We start from the raw sequence: 21926 nt of genomic DNA, 5'->3' as shown, positions 1-21926 counted from the left end.
TGTTCAATATCTCTTTCTGCATTGAACATCGAAATAAATACATACATAATTCTTCAATATGAGTCTCCTGAAGCTACAAAACAAGTGTACCACAAACGGATCTCTTTAAAGTTATAGAGTGTAATGCAAATCACTGCGAGCTTTGCAAATTTCAGGACATACAGCAATTATTCTCATAGAAAAATTAAGATGTCATATTACAGCCACAGAAATCAGGCTTGACTCACGCATGTTTTCCAAATAGTTAAAGTAAAATCAGTTAACATGCCGAAGGCATCTCTCATCGGAAAAAAAAGAAAACATCCCGGCAACACCGAAGCCCTCAAAAACAGGACAAAGTTTGAGTTTGACAAGAATGGGAAGGAACCAATTCGGCATTCGTCTGAAATGGTTTAGAGATATCACAGGAAACAAAAATGTGGACAGCCGGACAGGGACTGGATGCAACCATGATGCCACCTTTGCTGCTCCTTCGACGTGGTGTTATATTGGCTGTCAGGAGCCTGTTGCGGCACCTTCAACACTGACCTAACTTGCCTGCTATAGACTTCTTGTTTCGCGATTTCACTTTTACCTGGTTATCTCCCGTGAATCGCAGCCATGCCGCAATTGTAGACATGACACTCCATCAATTAGCACGAGTCTGTGATGAAATTGACTTCAGATGTGATGTCTGCTTCATCACAAGGCGTGCGCGTATCCTACAAACTGACTGTTCTATAACAGATGCATTTTCCTTAAAAGTTACGCCTCAGCAGCAGCATATGTTGTAGTATTGAAAGAGGTACTGAACACTTCTTCTTTTGAATGCTCTTGCTAGAAGCTCCAGTTTGATCTTCACTTGGTTATACATCCTCTTCGACAGAGTGGTGTAGAACATTCAGCAGTATCAGCAGTCCCTTCAATTTCATTAGCAGACGGTGCGTTTCTCCACTCGGAGCAAGTGATAGTTATCAGTTGTCACTTGGCAGCGAGTGACGGCTAACAGGTTGTAATAGACGCGGGCCTGTGATTAACGAGCATTTGCCGTAGTTGCGCTGGTGGCGTAAGAGAGGGATACGAACACTTGAAGCGGGGGGGAGGGGTAGGGGGAGAGGCTGCGCAGACACCCTCTGCGTCTTCACAAAAGAGCAGCCGCCTAGTGTTCCCGTTAGCGATCTCCAAATGCGTAAAACGAGAATCGTACAAAGCGCCCGGTGGCTTCCGTTTTACCGCGACGCCTCCGTCTCTTATCATCGTCTGTGCATCTACATAAGTTATTTCCTTGACTACGCTCCAGGTTAACCTTGGCACAAAACTGTACAGTACAAATGACTATTCACAGTAATAATGAAAGCAGTGTATACAGCGAAACGGGGTTATATACTTCGCAAGATTTTTAACGAGGTTTGTGAACTACGAAATGGATAGTTCCATGTTTGCAAAGCACTGCCGATAAAAAATTTTGCTCCTAAGTCAACTATGATAACTAAACAAACTGTGTCTCTTTAAACATAGCAGTTCTCTCCGTATAACGAAACAAAAAGAATTAAATGTTGGTAGCCAGACTTTACCTTTGATTCGTGCCGATCTTTTATTGTAGACTGGAGAGTGGAACTTGTCCTGGATCCCTCTAGCCTCCGCCTTGTTTTCCTTCACTTCTCCCGCCAATATCATTACAGAAGCCGTGTTGCAGTTGCTTGTCTGCTTCTTTGTGTAAGTTTCCGTTTCTGTTAACTTTTCCAGATAACTCTGCACTCTTCACGAAAATTTTTCAATCGTCTTACCCCTGACCGTTCATTTTTATTTATGGGAAATCTTCAAGAAATGTTCTCTATTATTACACGGCTTTTGGCGTCATAAATAAACAAAAATAGATTCTGTTACAGTTTCCGCGTTAAATGAATAAATGTTTAAATTTATTTTTCTCTCAATATGTCTACTTTTAAATAAAAGCGAATCCACTTGGGTTGAAACAACTTTTACTATGTTGCAGCACGAAAAAGGCCTTTTTTATCGCGCAAAATGCAGTCACTATAGCTGCTGCGAAAAATGATCATTGCATCTAACTTGTCCTCCCCCATACTTCGACGAAAATTTAGTCAACACGAATTGTTATCACTTTCGAGTTACTTGCGTGTTTATTTAGTGACAATCCGTCTAAAGTTAAGTTTCGCAAAATAGTTTCATTTAAAGTGTCTACACACGTATACAGCATCAGTCTAGCTTCTTGTGTAACCAAGTAGTTATATTCTTCTATACAGCTGAGATATCCGTGTGCTAAAACGTTATCCTGCTTCTCGCCGTGGAAGCGTATAGGAGCAAAGGAAAGCCGCAAACCGTTACGCTTGTAGTCTGAGTTACGCGTAGCTTACAAGATCAGGTAACTGTTGCATCTCGCTGAACTAGCCTTCAACTCGGTAACAAAAATCTTATAACCAACAGCATTTCACTGCCTTCTCAAGATTCCAAAGAGAAAATACTGCTACTCTCCCATTTAAATTATGACGGCTATGTGTCTGGGGATATTTTACAGGGATATTTTGTATCTCCTCCGCATATCTCTGTATCAGAAATTCTTTTGACCTATGTACAACATAAGTATATTCCAGCCGTGGCACGCTGGAAACTGCCCGAAACCCTTTTAGAAGGTCAAACGGGCTAACTTTTACTTGCCCTAATGATACTACCTTCACAGAGGCTACAACGCTAGATAAAACAATTTGTTGACATCGTAGTGTGGATGAAGTTCAAAAAATGGTTCAAATGGCTCTGAGCACTATGGCACTTAACATCTGAGGTCATCAGTCCCCTAGGACTTAGAACTACTTAAACCTAACTAACCTAAGGACATCAGACATATCCATGCCCGAGGCAGGATTCGAACCTGCGACCGTAGCGGTTGCGCGGTTCCAGACTGTAGCGCCTAGAACCGCTCGGCTACTCCGGCCGGCGTAGATGAAGTGGTGTCGTGTTGGATAAAACTGTACTGGAATTTTAATATTAGAATTATCATCACGTGAGAACTCTAGAAACGGAATAATTAAGGCGCAATACTCGCATTCTGGAGGATTCGGCCCATCCTTATTTATGTTTTCCTTGTTTTTTTCTAATCGATTAAGGTGAAGGTAACGATGGTGGAATATGGTTGAGTGCTCCGTCTCTAATGATCTGCTTCGTGACGAGACGCTAGACTGCGTTAAGGTGAGTGCTTGCAGCATTTTCAGTCCTTCGAAATCGCAGGGTATCGCAGCATCCATCACAACACGTACATAGCAGTAGAAGAATTAACGCTACGTACAAATCTGTCATAGGACCATGTGCGTATAAATGCGACGTGTGACCAGTTGCCATTGTGTTGGGATTTTTAAGTGTAGTTGTGTGAATTCTTAGTTGCACGCAATGCAGACATTTGTGAACGCAGGTCGTTATGGAACCAGTGTGATTCAAAATATCACTGCCGAAACCGCAAACTGCTGAATGGATGGAGATTTCATCCCAAACAAATATGACTGATACGTGTTATTGACATAACCTTTAAGTTAAACAACAACAGGAGTAGATTTTGTTATATTTACTGATGCAGTCTTTCCAAATTAAAACAGTAACGGGAGTGCATGAAAAGTGAATTATATTACGTGGCGTTCGAGTGTATCCAGATTCAATAATGTGATGGTGTAACAACTTCCTTGCCTCGTTTTTAATAAGCCGGGAACGCAAAGAATTTATCGTAACATATCACTGATCGCACCAAAATAAATTGTAGCTTTGTTGTTATGTCACGCTACTCTCAGAAATTTTTTAAGTTTACGATTTTAATTAAGAGGAACCACAGGCTATTTTCAAGTAGACACGATACCCTGAAAGCTTCTTCAATGAAGATAGTGAAACATGGGTGAAGGAAAAACAAGAAAATAAGTTTTTCTCAAGACAGAATATGTACTGTTAAAACAAGCACTGACGCAAAAAAGCAACCTTTCATAAAGGGAAAGACGAATATCTCTTACAACGCATACTGTCCTCCCAACACCTCTGATTTCGACAGTAGCAAATCTATCTGTCGGCAATGATTGTTGTTACGTAATTGTCTGCGCTACCTACTTCGTGTGCTGGTACAGTATGAATCAAAAATATAGATTTTAAGAGAGCATTAGCAGGCTGGAGTCATTCTGAAGTAATTGTGGAATATATCATAATTATTATTTAGATCGAGAGTAAAGCTCTTTTCATTTATACAGCACATTAATGCATTCCTTCTTCCCTCGCGCCGTTTCAACCTTCACCTCAGCAAAAGAGAATTATCGTAATGATACAGGTCTATGCGACTGTCTGACAGTACGACATCGTGCAATGTTTCAGTCGGCAGCCGGAGTGCGTGCAGCCTTGTTTGTCAATCGCACCTCCCGGTCACGAGAGGAATGAGGCTCTCCTATATGGAAAAGTTTGTATTGTTTTTTAATTGTCGGTCTCGAAAAAGCCCCTCTACGATGGTGAGTGAGATGGAGGGGTGTCGCGGAGCATTTTACTGTACACGTGGTGAAGGCCGCAGCCAGCTAGCCAAACCGGATCTGCGGCTTAACAAGGCATGGCCCTGCTCTATACAACTTCATGAACATCCACTGTCCTCGCGGGTCAACGCCACAGCATGAGCAGAGGGACCTAGTAGTGGTGGGACCGTGCAGTGGGGCTGGCATCTGAAATCAAGTTGGTAGGCTACGCACCAGCTGTAACTCTCTCGGAGACCTTTATGTTAAGCAGCTCCAAACGATGCGTCGATCCAGCCGAATATCGAGCAGCTGCTTCTTCCACAAATCTTTCTCATTCAGCAAACGAGGTTATTGCCAGTCATCCTTTTTAGCTGTTCGGTCGGTCGTCTACAATTCGACCACAACGTCTCAACAAACGAGCCTGTTGACAGAAGGTTATTTTACTTTTTTCCTTATTTAACTACGTTACTAAGAAAACAGAGAGAGAAGCGTGGCAGAATCAAGTGAAACGGAATCCCTTCTGACGAAAAAAAAAGAACTGAAACAAACAAAGCAAATGAAACGAAAGCTTTGCGGGAAGAGATTAACCATTCCAAAGTAAGAGCTTACCTGCTAAGATGCAAAAATCTTAAAAAGTTTTGGTCCTACTTAAAATCGATAAATGGAACTGCCCTTGTGCTCGTTGATATGATGACATCGAAACGGATGCCAAAATGAGGGATAAAACAGGAAATTCTGCCTTGCTAATTTGCTTCGGCGAAGATCACAAAACAATGCCAACTTTGGACCGTCGCACAGATGCGAAAATAACAGTGCGTCGTTCTTAATGGAGACGCATCGTCAGTCAGTGATGTGTAACGCCGGTGTCTCCCCGAGCTTTCCCGCAGACGACGCAGCAGTGTACAGTGTGGAGACATCTTGGAAAATTCTTGTAAAATGCAGTGACAGCTTCTTGCGCAAAGATTCGTAGCTGACATTCGGGTCGAATAAATGTGAGGTAGCATGCGTAAATCGACAAAAAGAATGAATACCATTAAATTAAAATTTTGAATACACGATCGGAATTAGTCGTAGCTGACATTCGGGACGAATAAATGTGAGGTAGCATGCGTAAATCGACAAAAAGAATGAATACCATTAAATTAAAATTTTGAATACACGATCGGAATTAGTCACAAACGTCAAGAATCTCGGAGTATCTGTCCGGAGCGATTTGGCGGAAAGACCACATGAATCTAGTGATGGGGAACGCTGATTCCAGCCTCATTTGTTTGAAGAACTCTATGGATGTGTCATTCGTGCGCACTTATCGAAAACCTTGTTTAACTAGTTACCGGGTATTGTTTGATGATTAAGAAAGGATGTACATAAGATTCAATCAAGAGCTGCACCTCCGTTTAGACAGAGCGGAAGGGACACACAAATCGCCATATGGGAAGGGGCTATTATAAAGGCGTTCCGCTTCGCGGAGAGCCTTACAAAATTCGGCGACTCTACATCCCATAACCAGTCAAGAAACATACTGGTTCCTCCGACGCACATTTCGCATAGTGTCCATGACAGAAAAATTAGAGAAATTCGCTTTTTAGAAGAGTGAGGTACGAGTCATTAAATGATGTGATATCGCGAATTCCCAAATTCCTATCTTAGTTGGGAGAACGATCACACAAATGATGTAGCTTCCATTGTCGTATGTTCCGAGTGAACTCTAGGAGCAAGAGAGAGAGAGAGAGAGAGAGAGAGAGAGAGAGAGAGAGAGAGAGAGAGAGAGAGGGGTCCAGTATGTCGAAGAACAGAGAATCATGAGGTCAACATTATATTTAATTTTCTAACATTTCCGATAATCAGCTGGACAGTAGGCTGAATGGATCTGACATCTATGTAGAGTGATCTGCAGCTCAGAAAAATCTCTGTCACTTAACTGGGATTGAGACTGCCTCTATACAGCAAGGAGGACGATGACAATGGGCTTTAAAATCAATTATAACAAGTCTCAATTAATGTACAATAAATACATGGAAATAGAAAACTTTACATATTAACCGGCTGACATGTTTTAGTCAGTTGAGGACAGGAGAGTAGAAATGCTCTGGAATGCTTATGGTAAACTAAATGAAGTTTTCAAAACGAAGTTTCCCTTGCTGTGTCTAAAAGGGAAAGCGTACAATCAGTATGTATCACCAGTTTTGACAGAGGGCAGTCAGAATACAGTATTCATTCAAAAACTGGAGTTTTATCGACGAACAGTGCAGAAATGTATGGTGGGAATTACTCGGAGGAGACGGGAAAAGAAGCAGTATATCAAGGAACGGACGAGGCCGAGGGGCGAAGAAATAAGAAAAGATCGAGACAACGGCGTAATGGGAGGTGGGAAGATGATATTGGGAAACGTGCAAGAGCAACATGGATGCATAATGCGAGGAAAAGTCTAAAGGAAGCGTTTACTGCTGGTGCACATGAAATGGTTTTTGATGATAGTTTCTCATCAGCTTCTGCTACCAGGCCTAGCTCAGTGATACAGTGGTTATGACACTGGGCTCGCCACGGAAGTATTCCTGTCCGGCCATCTACATCTATATTTTCCATGGTTTGCGGAACTAACGTAAGGCAAATTCCGACACGGTTCTTTTGAAAAGGTCACTGTCGAGTTCCTTCCTATACTTCCCCAGTCAGATCCGATCTTGTGCTCTCTCTCTAATGACGTCGTCGTTGACGGGACATTAAACCTTAATCTTCCTTCCTTCATTTCTGATCTGAGAAATGGTTCAAATGGCTCTGAGCACTATGGGACTTAACATCTATGGTCATCAGTCCCCTAGAACTTAGAACTACTTAAACCTAACTAACCTAAGGACATCACACAACACCCAGTCATCACGAGGCAGAGAAAATCCCTGACCCCGCCGGGAATCGAATCCGGGAACCCGGGCGCGGCAAGCGAGAACGCTACCGGACGACCACGAGCTGCGGGCTCTGATCTGAGATATCAATTATAATTCGGCTGAAAGTTTCTGTTGCGACGTAAAAGTACATATCGATATTGTTGTGGCAATAGTTAAGTTAGTTAGATCGAATATCGGCAGGGACATGAGTCTAACCGTCGTTCTCACATCCTGAATTAGCGTTTCTGTCGAGTTTTTGTATCAAATCAAGCAATTGTCTCTCCAATTGAGCAGTTACTCTAGTTGATTCGTAACGAACAAGTTGTGTGGTTGCGTATTGGCAGGTGAGGTTTTTTGAAAAGAAGTGCTTTTTCCGTTTCGGCACGACCTGTGACTCGGTTTCCACGCAACATTGTGTCAACTTGAACGTTCAGTTATCGTAACACATTGATTACGCAGGTTCATATGCGTTTTTGCGGAAGATGTTATCATTTACGAATCAAAAATATAGATTTTAAGAGAGCATTCGACACCGACTTTACTGCGCTCGCATATGCTGTCAGAACATTCAATGTAGAGGCTATTGCATTCGTGGGTTAGTTTCATGTTCCATGTATCACTTGTACGTTTAATCGTAATGATGTCGAACGAGTCGTTTTAAACTCACATGAAACATTCATGTGTAAATATGGGTACACGCAGACCGTTTACAAGGTTGATTTTTTTTATTTTTTATATTTTTATTTATTTTCTAAATACTGATGTGAGTTAGTAATTCCTACCTACCACATTTTATGCATTACAGTAATAGAAATTCTTCTAGAATTAGTTTTGAAGGAGAAACTTCTTCAGTTTGTTTTCAAACTGAACTTTGCTGTCTGCTGGACATTTTATGTCATTGGGTAGGTAATCAAAAATTTTGGTGGCAGCATTATGCGCCCCTTTTTGTGATAAGGCAGCCCTAAAATAGAGTAATGAATGTTTTTTTTTCTTCTGGTATTTTAATTATGTATATCATCGTTCCTTTTGATCTGGCCGGCCGCGTTGACCGAGCGGTTCTAGGCGCTTCAGTCCGGAACCACGCGGCTGCTACGGTCGCAGGTTCGAGTGTGGTGTCCTTAGGTTAGTTAGGTTTAAGTAGTTCTAAGTTTAGGGGACTGATGACCTCAGCTGTTAAGTCCCATAGCACCACATACTATTCTTAAAGCACGTTTTTGAGCAATGAAGACCTTCTTTCCCGAAGATGAATTACCCCAGAAAATTGTCTATATGACATTATTGAATGAAAATATACAAAATATGTCAACTTACAATGATTCGAAGTGCAAATGTGGCTGAAATAAGTTGTTTTAGGAGTTCAAAATTTTGTTTTCTTTTCAGTTTAAATTCTCAGTAGCGTTGACACCTAAAAATTTTGAAATTTCCACCCGAACTGGAATGACGGATGAGGTGGAATGACGAGCAACTATTTCTGACCCACTGGATCATAGTTACTCTTACACAATATTCAGTTTATTAACTGGAATCCTACTTTGCTCGGTTCCTCATTCTTCAAGGCTTCTATAGTTTTCAGCAATGCTGCATCTTCCCTCTCTTCAGCAGCAATGTCATTTAACGCAGCGATGACTGCGATATCGTCCACGCTTAGTGTTCCGCCAAAGGATTCCTTAAAAGGCGGTCAGAGTCCTTGTGTTTGTGCCCACTTCTGTATATCACTGTGACGTTGTACTCCTAAAGTCTTATTGCCCATCTCGCCAGTCGCCTCGATAGATTCTTCAGGCTAGTCAGCCAGCAACGTTCCGGCACTATGGTGAATGGTTCACCAAATAAATACGGCGGGAACGTGTTGATGGCCCAAAAAACTGCAAGGTACGCTTCCTCAGTTCTAGAGTAGTTCATCTCGGAGAGTACTCGTTACAGCACTTTCCAGAATTTTAAATAGAACTGTCCCTATCATAAACCAGCTAGTGTCAATGTGAAGTTCTGCCTTGGCATTCCAGTCATACAATGACAGAACTCGAGAAAATGTTAGCGCTTCCGTAAAGACAAGGAAAGATCTCTCTTGCGCCTCGTTCCAGGAAAATATGGCATCCTCCTACAGTAGTTCTTGCAAAATCTGTGATTGGTGTTGTTTTCTCTGGATTGGGGCGGACTCCATCCCCATTTACTAGATACCCCATGATATTTATTCCTTAGGTGACAAAACGGCACTTTTTCGAACTAAGGCGGAGATCTGCAGTCTGAGCACATTTCGACGGGGTTGAAGTTCTTTAAATGTATTACAAATAACGACAACGTCATCCAGATAGCAATAGCACGTCATACATTTAGGGTATCGGAACAGGTTGTTCATTATAAGTTCGAAGGTGGCGGGAACATTATATAGACCAAACGGCATAACTTCGAACTCACAGAGCCGTCAGGTGTTATGAAGACATTCTTTTCCCAGTCAGCGTCATCAGTGTCGACTTGGCAGTAGCTTGTCGGCAGATCCACAGGTGAAAAATACACTGCTGAACATAAGTTAGCACACCCTTTTAGAGATTTCCAATTCACTTAAAACTTATTGTTGAAACAGGGCATGTGGAGTATATGAAACGATTACATTTACAGATCAATAGCACAAGCGGTTCTGAGGTACCAGTTATGGACCCATGCTGAAATACCAGTATTAGTACGTGGTGCAGCCTCCACGGGCGGCGATGGAGGCGCTCACTCTGGCAGCCAGTCGATCGTACAGATGACGAACACGTCCTGGGATACGTTATGCCACGCTTGCTCGACTTGTTCACATAGTTCTGTAAGAGTTGTTGGCTGAAGAGTCGTGCGAGTCACCTCTCGTCCCATCATATCGCACACGTGCTCGACTGGAGACAAGTCCGGAGATCGTGCTGGTCAGGGAAGTTGCTGCACATATTGCAGAGTACGGCAGTGTATGGGCGAGCATTATCCTGTTGGAACAACACATCACGTTCCCATTGCAAGAATGGCAAAAGAACAGGTCTAACAACATTCTGCACGTACCGAGAGCTGGTTGGCGTCCCCTCCAGGAACACCAAAGGTGAACGAGAGCTGTAGCTTATCGCACCCCAGAACATAAGACCTTGTTTGGGGCCAGTGTGTCCTGTGCGAATGCACTGTACGAGACAGCGCTCACCAGGTATACGTCGTACGCGAAAAAGGCCATCACTTGCGGGCAAACAGAATCTGCTTTTATTGCTGAAGATCACTGCGTGCCGTTCCATTTTCCAACTGATACTCTAACGGCACCATTCCAGCCGTGCACGCCTATGTTGTGGCGTTAGTAAGAGACGGGCTAGAGCTGTTAGTGCCCGTAGTCCCACTGCTAATAACCGGGTCGCAAGAGTTCGTGTGGACACGTCAGGATTCACAAGCCTTCTTATCTACGCCGTGGTAGATACGATCTGCCACTGCTGCCCTTATAATATGACGATCCTGGCAGGCGTGTGTACTGCGTGGGCGTCCAGAACCTCGTTTAAGGGTGTGAGAATGTTCACGTGACCACTGATACCGACATCGTTGTACAACTGACGCAGCACATCCAACGGGTGTGGCAGTTTTCCAGAAGGACCATCCCGCCACTCGGAAGGCTACAATTTGATCCTTTTCAAACTCGTCCAGTTGGCTGTAAGAAGCACGAGTGCGTCTCTGTAGCTGGGTGCTTTGAACCACCAGGAGCCTTCTCGAATGGTTCAAATGGCTCTGAGCACTATGGGACTTAACATCTGAGGTCATCAGTCCCCAAGAACTTAGAACTACTTAAACCTAACTAACCTAAGGACGTCACACACATCCATGCCCGAGGCAGGATTCGAACCTGCGACCGTAGCGGTCGCGCGGTTCCAGACTGAAGCGCCTAGAACCGCTCGGCCACACTGGCCGGCGGGAATTCTCGCTGTGAGCATTCCGCATTAAAGGGTAGGAACAAATGGAGCTCTGGTAGCTATGCCACTACGCTATCTGTTGCCGGACGACACTGGAACGATTATGAGTGCGCCTATTATCTACCAGGTGGCATATGCATCCATCGGATCAAAATCAACGTCGTCGCCGGCCGCTTTGCCGAGCGGTTCTAGGCGCTTCAATCTGGAACCGCGCAACCGCTAAGGTCACAGGTTCGAATCCTGCCTCGCGCATGGATGTGTGTGATGTCCTTAAGTTAGTTAGGTTTAAGTAGTTCTAAGTTCTTGTGGACTAATGACCTCAGATGTTAAGTCCCATAGTGCTCAGAGCCATTTGAACCATTTTTTCAACGTCGTCTTTCTAGGACCAATAATTTTTTTTCCAGCAGTGTACTTTGATCGTTTCAAGCAGTTCAGGGTGTCATCAATGCGCGGCAACGGATAGACATCTTTCTTCATGATTTTGTTCAGTCATCAGTAGTCGATGCAGAAATGCCATGTGCCATCAGGACCACCAGTGAGGACCAGGGACACAGGAAGTTCACTGATGTCACCTTGCAGCATCTCCTTCACTTTCTCGCGGGTTATCCGTCATTCAGCCGTCGACTCTCTATATGAGCGCTGGCTAACTGCGGGATGATCCCTAGCGCTGTTACGATGCTTTGCCACCGGTTGCTTGTTCTGTCTTTCTTCACTCCAGATCTGAAAGCATCCGAAATCTGAAGCAGAATGGATACCACTCTCCAACGTTGTTCATCCGTCAGACCAGATCCTATTGATAGTAGCTTCCTCTCCTGCATTGTCTGTAGTGGTAGCGGAGCACGGTTCTTCATCAACGTCATGCCCTCCCTGGACTGGCTAGGCTGTTCCTAAGCACATACCTTTAAGGATGAGTTGTGGCTGCTCGTGGCAGTGATCCACAGTTCTCCGTAACCAATTACAATGCTTAAGATCGTCGATGGGATGCAGATTTATACTGTGAGCCTAACCAGCTTTTTTTTGCCCGCCCGAGTGGCCGAGCGGTTAAAGGCGCTACAGTCTGGAACCGCACGACCGCTACGGTCGCAGGTTCGAATCCTGCCTCGGGCATGGATGTGTGTGATGTCCTTAGGTTAGTTAGGTTTAAGTAGTTCTAAGTTCTAGGGGACTTATGACCCCAGCAGTTGAGTCCCATAGTGCTCAGAGCCATGTGAACCATTTTAGCCATAACCAGCTTTTTGCAATCGACAAAAGCTTCACAGTTTAACAGAGTATCTCGACTGACGATTGGCACTCGTCAAGTTGATTATGGCGAAATAAACAACGTCTTCAAAGGCAAGCAACCGCGCAGGGCAGTCTCTGTTAAGTGGACGTGTTGCAATAGTATTGTCAATCTGGAGCCTTGGTCTTCGAGAGTCTGTGATGCCTACAAGAAGTCCTAATCGCGAATAACATCACGACAACATTCTGTTAAACCCACTAATTTGAAGTTTTGTGTTCTGTCATTGATAGTTATTCTTGCAATACATGTTCCTATCGGCTGGACGTATTTCCAATTCGTGGCCTTCAGTTGAATCGCTTTCGTATCACGGAATCCGGTCATGACAGGCTGGCCGTCGATAATGATGTTGATGAGATTTTCTGTAATTTTGGTAACTACCGTCCATGGAGGATTTTCATCTGTAGTCTCTCCTCCATAGTTGATCACCTCACTTAGTTTTCTGAATTCGGCATGTCGGTGATGAAAAATCCGTACCTAAGGACTGGGAAAGCAGGTCACTCTAATACTCGAGAAAGGAAATAAGAGTAATCCACTACAGGTCCATATCAATGGCAGTCGATTCACAGTAGGATTTTGGAACATATTCTGTGTTTGAACATTATGAATAAAATCCAGGAAAAATATCTGTTGACACGTAGTCAGCACGGATACAGAAAATAACGTTTTTCTTAAACACAACTAGGTCTTTACTTCCATGAGTCTTATCTCAGTAGGATCTCAGACTGATTCCATATTTCTAGATTTCAAGAAGATTTTCGACTCCGTTCCCCACAAGCGGCTTCCAATCAATGCGTGTCCCTATGTAGCACCGTCTCTGACGTGCGACTGGATTCGTAATTTCCTATCAGAATAGTCACAGTTCGTAGTAACTGACGGAAAGTGATCGAGCAAAGCAGAAATGCTATCTGGCATTCACGAAGGAAGTATTATAAGCTATCTAACGTTCCTATTTTATATATATAAACCTTTTTAGGGGAAAATCTTAGCAGCCCTCTTCATTTGTTTGCAATCCTAGCTGGTAAGGATCCTCTGCCGCGCAGCAATGCTCCAGAGGACGACGGACAAGAGTAGCGTAGGCAGCCTCTTTTAGCAGATCTATTGCATTTTCTAAGTGTTCTGCCAATAAAACGCAGTCTTTGGTTCGCCTTCCCCACAACGTTTTCTATGTGATCATTCCAGTTTAAGTTGTTTGTAATAACAGCAATTCCTACGTATTTCAGCGAACTGACAGACTTTAGATTTGTATGATTTATCGTGTAACCGAAATTTAACGGATTCCTTTCAGAACTCATTCGGATGACCGCATACTTTTCGTTGTTTGGGTTCAATTGCCCCTTTTACTCCAGTCAAAAGTAGTATATCAGTGAGAGTTCTGGAACAAATAATGAAAGTATTTCAGGGTCACGGGAAACCCCTAAGGGGAACATCCGCCGCTCACAACCCCTACGCCCTCACATCTCAGGCCGTTGCCTGTGGTACACTCTTCGTCAGGACGTAATCTGATGTCTGTAATGTGTCAAAATAAGCCCCCTTCCCTTCCACCACCCACGCCTTTCGGGCAAATGCGTGACATAAAAAAGGTGGTAAAATGAACGTCACCATTCACTGTGCCGGTTCTGGCCTAAAAAGTGATCTAAGACAAGGTCACCCATCCATATCAATGTTTTCTCTCTAAGACAATAGGAAGAATTAAATCAAGTCCTCACTCCCCCTTTTTTACAATTCCAGTTGTGTGAGTTTCGCCATTTGTGCTCTCTGCAGCATAGTGAAAGTATCATCACCAACCAGAATTATCCTACTTCAAAAATACGGTAATTATTACCGTACTTTGTCAGGGTTCCTGCATTTAAAGTGTGTAACTGGGGTGCAGCTGAGTCGGCAAAATGGTAGGACATGTTAAAGTAATTTATAATATAAAACACATTGATATTGTAATAAATGACTGTCGCATGGCTGAATTACTATAATTTAACGACGTCATGGCATATTCTGCAAAATGACAGGATATACACTGAAGAGCCGAAGAAACTGGTACACCTGCCTAATATCGTGTAGGGCTCCCGCGAGCAAGTAGAAGTGCCGCAACACGACGTGGCATGGATTTAACTAATATCTGAAGTAGTGCTGGAGGGAACTGACACCACGAATCCTGCTGGGCCGTCCATAAATCCGTAAGAGTACGAGGGGGTCGAGATCTCTTCTAAACAGCACGTTGCAAGACATCCCAGATATGCTCGTACGGGAAAATCCCCACTTCATCGCTACCTCGGAGATGGTGTGTTTCATCGCTCGAGCACCAACTATAACACCACGTTCAAATTCACTAAAATCTTGATAAGCTGCCATTGTAGCAGCAGTAACCGATCTAACAGCTGCGCCAAACACTTGTTTTATATAGGCGTTGCCGATCGCAGCGCTGTATTCTGCCTGTTTACATATCTCTGTATTTCAATTCGTATGCCTGTATCAGTTTCTTTATCGTTTCAGTGTGTTACAGTAATTTATAACATAAGACACTTGACAATTAGAGTTTGATCGGGTCATTGCTGAATTATTATAAGTTAATGATGTCCCGAATTTTTCTGTAAGCACTCCAGTGTATGAGTATCCACCTTGCTATCTGCAATATTGGCAGAAATTGTTATAACTTTACCTATTTTTCCCAAATACCCATTATTCAAGAAGATACATGTAAATATGGGACTTTAAATGCTGAACAATTAGCGCAGATTGACATTTAAACAAATACACTAATAGCACACTGCAACAAATACATACCAAGATCGCTCCTGCATTATTAGTACACTTATAGTGCTGTCACTATAAGGTTGTTTTGAATTATAGTAGAGTTGTAAATAATGACAAAAAATCCATGTTGAACAGTCGTTGAAGAGACACTTTTGGTAGCCCGTTGGTTCATCTGAACGGCCAGTTGCTCAACAGCTGCACGTCTGTTCGCCCGTTACATCCGCAGCTGCTGTTTACCCCTGTTTTCCATGTCCCATCGTGCACCACAATTGCGTCAGCGCCAGCTTTGGATTGTGCCATTTTGCCATGCACGGTGTACTTTAACCATGGCAGCATTTGAACAGTTTACAAACTTAACTTTTTTGGAAATGCTTCCATTTTTGGCCCGAAAGTTAATGGTCATCCCCTCCTAGATGTCAGATAAACTGCCCCGTTTCTGCATTACAACAGCTGCACTGTTTTCTGTGTATCCTGGACACGCTTTATATACCTTCCGCTGCTAGTGGCTTCTGTGAGTGATTATTGCACATTGACATTGAACACAGACAGTGGTTACATTGATGTGACAGGACCGCGCGCCCGCGCGTTTGTGTGTTTGTATGTATGTATGTATGTGTGTGTGTATGTGTGTGTGTGTGTGTGTGTGTAAAACATAATTTCCATCAGGTATCTTTAGAATATATATGAAGCTTTGACAACCATAGATGGATAGCATTTGTGTTATCCCAATACGGGAAAGTACAGATAGATGTCATATTTGTCAGGTGGTAATAGAGGTAGATTTTGTCAGATTCGGTGAACATGAAGCTGTGTTTAAGAAAGCTTAAGTTAGCACTCTATTCCAACCATAACCCATGTGTGTTTTAGTGTAAATTAGGGTTATCTTTGGCAGTTAGCATTATGTGTTGACAGGTTTTTTTTTCCTGGGTTGACATCTGGGAAAGCAAGAGGAACAAGTGACCTTGTATACACTGTTGTAGATTCTCTCTGGCTTGTTGGGGGAATCTGAATCAATTTTGGATGCTAAGGAAACCTGATAAGGTAATCAATAGGAGCATAAATAGTTTTGTGCATTTACAAAAATGGTTCAAATGGCTCTGAGCACTTAGAACTACTTAAAACTAAATAACCTAAGGACATCACACAACACCCAGTCATCACGAGGCAGAGAAAATCCCTGACCCCGCCGGGAATCGAACCCGGGAACCCGGGCGTGGGAAGTGAGAACGCTACCGCACGACCACGAGCGGTGGACAATGCATTTACCTATAGATTGTCTTACCTCATAAATTATGGTAATGTATTTACCATCATTTTATGTAGGATAAGTCTGCTGCTGATGATCCTTTCGTTATGGTGCAGGGGGAGTGGGTTTACCTATTGGCCTAGAGAGAAAAGGGAGAGGGGGAGGGTGGCCTTATCTCGGCATAGTGTATCAGTGACCTTCATTTTTCCACCATTTTTATGTCGCTCAATTGCCCGAGAGGCACGGGCGATGGAAGAGAGCGTTTTTCTTGACACGTGACTGATGTAAGGCTACATCCTTACCTTCAACGTACCACATGCAATTGCCTCGGAAGGGGGGGTAGAGCGAGATAACCATACAGGTGTACCCGTGATCTTCAGATAAGAGAATTATTTGTCTCAGAATTATTACTGATATACTACTCGCTACAAGTATCTCACCTAAATCATTCTGCATTTGTTTTCGATCTTCTGATGATTTTACTAGATGGTAAACGACAGAGGATCTTTACCAGCTAGGACTGATGGAGGACAAAGAAAAAGTTCAAAGAAGACCAGCTTGCAGCTTGGATTGGGGAGGGGGGGAGGGGGGGGGGAGGTCACGGACGTGATACATGAAGCGGGATGGGACAATCACCACAACAAAAGGGTATACGTTGCGGCGAGGTCTTTTTCACGAAATTTCAATCACCATCTTTCTCCTTCGACTCCGAAAATATTTTGTTGTACATCTACATAGGAATCATCGTAATAAAAGAAGAGAAATCAGAATTCGCACGGAAGGACTTAAGAATTCGTTTTCCCCGCGCGGTGTTCGAAATGGAAATTTGTGGTAAGTCCTATGGAAGCAGGCTGCGGAGGTCATCGGTCCCTAGGCTTACACACTACTTAATCTAACTTAAACTAACTTACGCTAAGGACAACACACACCCATGCCCGAGGGAGGACTCGAACCCCCGACGGGGGCTGCCGCGCGGACCGTGACAAGGCGCCTAGAGCGCTCGGATACCCCGCGCGGCATATGAAGGCAGAAAAATAGTCTGAAGTCGATTTTTTGGACCCTCTCCGAGACACTAAAGTGTGATTTGGAGACTAAGCATGTAGATGTAGGCGATATGCTATCTCTGGACGGCGACGGGGAACAGCTACGGCATGTTGGGGAGAGACCTCGTTCAGGGTACGGAGATGAGTTTCTGTCCGGAGGTCGACCAAGCGTCTGCAGTTGACTGATGCGAATAGGACTTTTATGACGGTTGACGTCTTGCGGCGTACTAGTCGTCTATCACTCGCCTTCTTTCTGTGCAGCAACGTACAACGAGTCCCGGGCGTCAGTAGTGGGGACCCACCGGTCTGTTGTCCTGTGTTGTCTGTTTCTCTGCGGGGCGCGATACGTGGGGGAGGAATTGGTTGCACCTGCACTGGTCGCATGCTGGGTTGTCACAAGTTAGTTGCACCGTAATTCAACGTTAGCCGAGACCATTTTTCATAAGCGTTCAACTGGTATGGAGATTGGTTTCCACAACTGCCATTGTGACCACATCCGGGAGAGAACCTTACCTCTTTCGTCCGACACCTCTCTCTCTCTCTCTCTCTCTCTCTCTCTCTCTCTCTCTCTTCCTTTCTTTTGCATTTTCTCGATGCGCTGGCACCACTTGACGAATTATTCTTATATGTCTTCTGCGACTCCTTTCATCAAATGTGAGATTTTGTCGGCTTCTATCACATTCACAATTTTGCATGACGCAGGGCCCTATACTTCATTTGTTCTATTAAGCGGACTCGTTCTTGAGTGTCACTAAATGTTTTCATCATTTCGGCCTGAAAACTGTCCCCTCTATTTCTCTTCGTTGCTATAACAGATGACCAGGGCTTTTCTTCCGTATATACATGCAACGTGCACACTTTCCCCACATTATTTGCCTTAGAACTTTTGGCGATAATTCATCATTAATTTGCAAAAAAAAAAAAAAAAAAGACATATTAATGGGTATTTATGTCAATAGACATGCACTTTGAGACCAGAGCTCTTCTAACCTTCATCCATAGAACAAATTTCGAGAGAAGGCAAGTGCGCTCGTACCTGTAAGTGCGAACTTACACCAATGAAGGAAGCTGATAGTGGAAAAAGGAAGCACTGGGGGTCGGGGGGGGGGGGGAGAGGGGGAGGTGACCAAAAGCAGTAACAAAAACAAGCCGAGGTTGCTAAAACACGCTTTTACAATGGTGCTCGAGTAAGAGATAGGTGGTGCGAACCCTGTGGAAGAAATTTTCTTCGTTTGGCCGGACGTGGTTGTGGTGTACAGTTTCTGCTTATCCACCTTTGTGCCAGTGTCCTGGACTAAATTCCAAAGATCCCCGCAGTGCGTCACGCAGTGAGAGTATGTTGATAATGATCTGTCCGTCTAGCTCGGCTTGTTCGAGAGGAGGCGGCTGTCTGCTGTCGCCGAGTTTCGCCCTCCCTCTCCTCTCTCTTGCCCGCATCTCGTGGTCGTGCGGTAGCGTTCTCGCTTCCCACGCCCGGGTTCCCGGGTTCGATTCCCGGCGGGGTCAGGGATTTTCTCTGCCTCGTGATGGCTGGGTGTTGTGTCCTGTCCTTAGGTTAGTTAGGTTTAAGTAGTTCTAAGTTCTAGGGGTCTATGACCATAGATGTTAAGTCCCATAGTGCTCAGAGCCATTTCTCCTCTCTCACAACACAAACGTGACACTGAATTATACGCAAACTCCTCACAGTCGCTCACACAGGACACATACACAGTAGGAACAGTACTCACGCTCTGCCTGGGAAAGATGCTATTTTGAGTGAGAAAGAAAAGCCTTTGCAGTTTGGCGGTTGCACAACCCATCTCTTAGCCGACAATGCTTTTACCGAAGCGGTACAGTAGAATTTTCTGTGTTTCGTTCAGCAGCCAAAAGGACGAATTAAGAAAGATTGGGGTGCTCAAGAAACGATTCTCCACCGTACCAACTGAAGACCTCGGCTGTAAACAACGGCAAGGGACAAGCTGGTTGTTTTGAGAAACGGCACAGTGAAGTTTCAATAAAGTCTCTCAAACAAGAAATTTCAAGTACGTGCAGTGTGATTTTTCTATCCAGTAAATCATCGCTACCAAATGTATTTACAGCGACATATTTTTAAAATGATGAATTCTGACCCATAACTTTTTTCTTAAAAATTCGTAAACGGGCACTTAACATTGTTTATTTCCAAGCTGAGTGCACATATCATGAATTAGTGCTGGCTTACGACTTTTTCTTTGCTTGGCGAATTGACGAAATATTTCTGCGAAACCTTTCAAAAATACAGATTTAAAAGTTCCGAATTTTTTGAGCTTCTGATATTAAGATTTTCATTAACCATTTTTGAAATAATAAAATACGAAAACGTCAAAAATCAATCTACGATTCGGCGCAGTATAAAATTAAATTTAGCAAGCACCTTACTATAGCACGTAAACAGTGCTGGCCCTTAACATTTTTATCGTCACCCCGTCACGTAAATTCACGTAAACTTTGGTAAGGGACACAACTGAACACCGTTTACTCGCTTAAATAAATATTCACATTTACCTGAGTAGCAACTACTTTTAAGGCGCATTCGCGTTCGGGAACTTTATGAGGATCGTCATCTGAGCCGTAGCTGTGTACATCACCATCAGATTCATAAAAATCACCCCTACTGGTGGTAATCGCACTTGTGTCACTTACCACTGTTTACACGCACATATCCTGACAAAGCTGCCAAGCGACAACGTTGATCGTGGAACTATCAACTAGTACGAATGAAGAATATCACTTACCATGTTTTTCACGTAATAACAATGTTTCTCGCGCGGTCTGAGGCGCCACAGTTCACGCCCCCCCCCCCCTCCCCCCGTTGGAGGTTCGAGTCCTCCCTCGGGGCATGGGTGTATGGGTGTGTGTGTTGTCCTTAGCGGTTGGTTGGTTGGTTGTTTTCGGAAGGAGACCAGACAGCGGGGTCATCGGTCTCATCGGATTAGGGAAGGACGGGGAAGGAAGTCGGCCGTGCCCTTTCAGAGGAACCATCCCGGCATTTGCCTGGAGTGATTTAGGGAAATCACGGAAAACCTAAATCAGGATGGCTGGACGCGGGATTGAACCGTCGTCCTCCCGAGTGCGAGTCCAGTGTCTAACCACTGCGCCACCTCGCTCGGTATGTCCTTAGCGTTATTTAGTTTAAGTTAGGTTCAGTAGTAAGCCCAGGGAGCGATGACCTCAGCAGAGTGGTCCCACAGGAACTTACCACCACTTATGTTTCTCATCCACTGTCCCTTAGTATTGTTTACAGCCGATGTCTTCAATCGTGAACGAAGCAGGAAAGAAACCGAATAATACTGGTACGAAGTATCCTTGCCCAGACACTGAACAGCTGCAAAAGCTGATATAAATGTAGATGTAGACGAAACACGACAATCGTATCTGCAGCGTGCAGTGATGTATAGGGTGTCTATTTCGCCGTAAGAGAAAGGATGTTTGTGAAGGACTGGCGGGCCAGCCAGCAATTGGACTGTTAGGCGGCAAGGCCGCCGCCTTGGCACGACTTATATTTCTTCTTAATTGTGACTGCGCAAATTGCTGCCTCCGTCGACTGTTTCCCCCACACAAAGTCTGCCGCTGGTCGCCTAATTTCAAATTCCGATTTAGGCCTATCGGGCGACCCATCACGGAATACATACGCGCAGCTTTTTTCGGTGAGTGATATTCTCTGTATGTTTTAAGTATAACTTACAAGGATAGGAGTGTTTGCTCCCTTCACATCAGAAACGGAAGTCGTCAACTGGTGGGGTATTTTTCTCTTTGGTGGGCATATAATGAAATATTACGACGCTGGCTGCCGTGCGCTGCGGCACATTAACGGCGAGGTTATTAGCGTACTTAATACGTAATAAAATACTGACAAATGTGCCTTCTCGGAATTTATAAGCATGGGAGTGTGTAAAAAACGAAGGAGCTATAGAATGCACGAACACAAGGTTGGCTGCCTGTGCGACCTATAACATTTGCATACGGGCAGCCTTCTGAGAATAATGCGCTTCTCACACTGCAGACGTACCCCAGTAAGTTCTAGCTGTGCGTAGTGCAACATTGTTCTGTAATATCGTGGAGGCGAATTCGTTGCCGTGAAAGTAAGACACTCGTCTGAGGAGTAAATGCCGACCACTGCAGCCCAGACGCCTTTCGTTCACTATCTTAACGCCAACCTCATGTAAATAGCGTCGCCAGAAGCCGTTGCTGGATCACCATCTTCATCGGCTGCCTCTACACTACTGGTGCAGCGTGTTTCCTAACGTCGTCTATACACCCTCTTCTAGGTCATTGTCTCATTCCTCTTTCTTGTTCTATCAACTATCCACTCGCGTAGCTACATGTCCCGCCCATTCCA

The 21926-nt window shown here is 44.1% G+C and overlaps 1 protein-coding gene and 1 non-coding gene across 3 annotated transcripts in view; one reads left to right on the top strand and one right to left on the bottom strand.

The window, feature by feature from the left end:
- The window catches only part of LOC126184342 (zinc finger protein rotund-like), an 883010-nt gene that overhangs the window by 46343 nt on the left and 814741 nt on the right, over positions 1–21926 (bottom strand). The gene's annotated exons all lie outside the window — the stretch shown is intronic.
- Trnas-gga (transfer RNA serine (anticodon GGA)) lies at positions 12277–12360 on the top strand. The gene is given in 2 exon segments: positions 12277–12316; positions 12326–12360. It is a non-coding gene; the product is annotated as a tRNA-Ser (tRNA).

The sequence above is a fragment of the Schistocerca cancellata genome, chromosome 4 (genome assembly GCF_023864275.1).
Source record: "Schistocerca cancellata isolate TAMUIC-IGC-003103 chromosome 4, iqSchCanc2.1, whole genome shotgun sequence".
In the NCBI taxonomy this organism is placed as follows: domain Eukaryota; kingdom Metazoa; phylum Arthropoda; class Insecta; order Orthoptera; family Acrididae; genus Schistocerca; species Schistocerca cancellata.
This window is presented reverse-complemented; position numbering and strand designations above follow the sequence as displayed.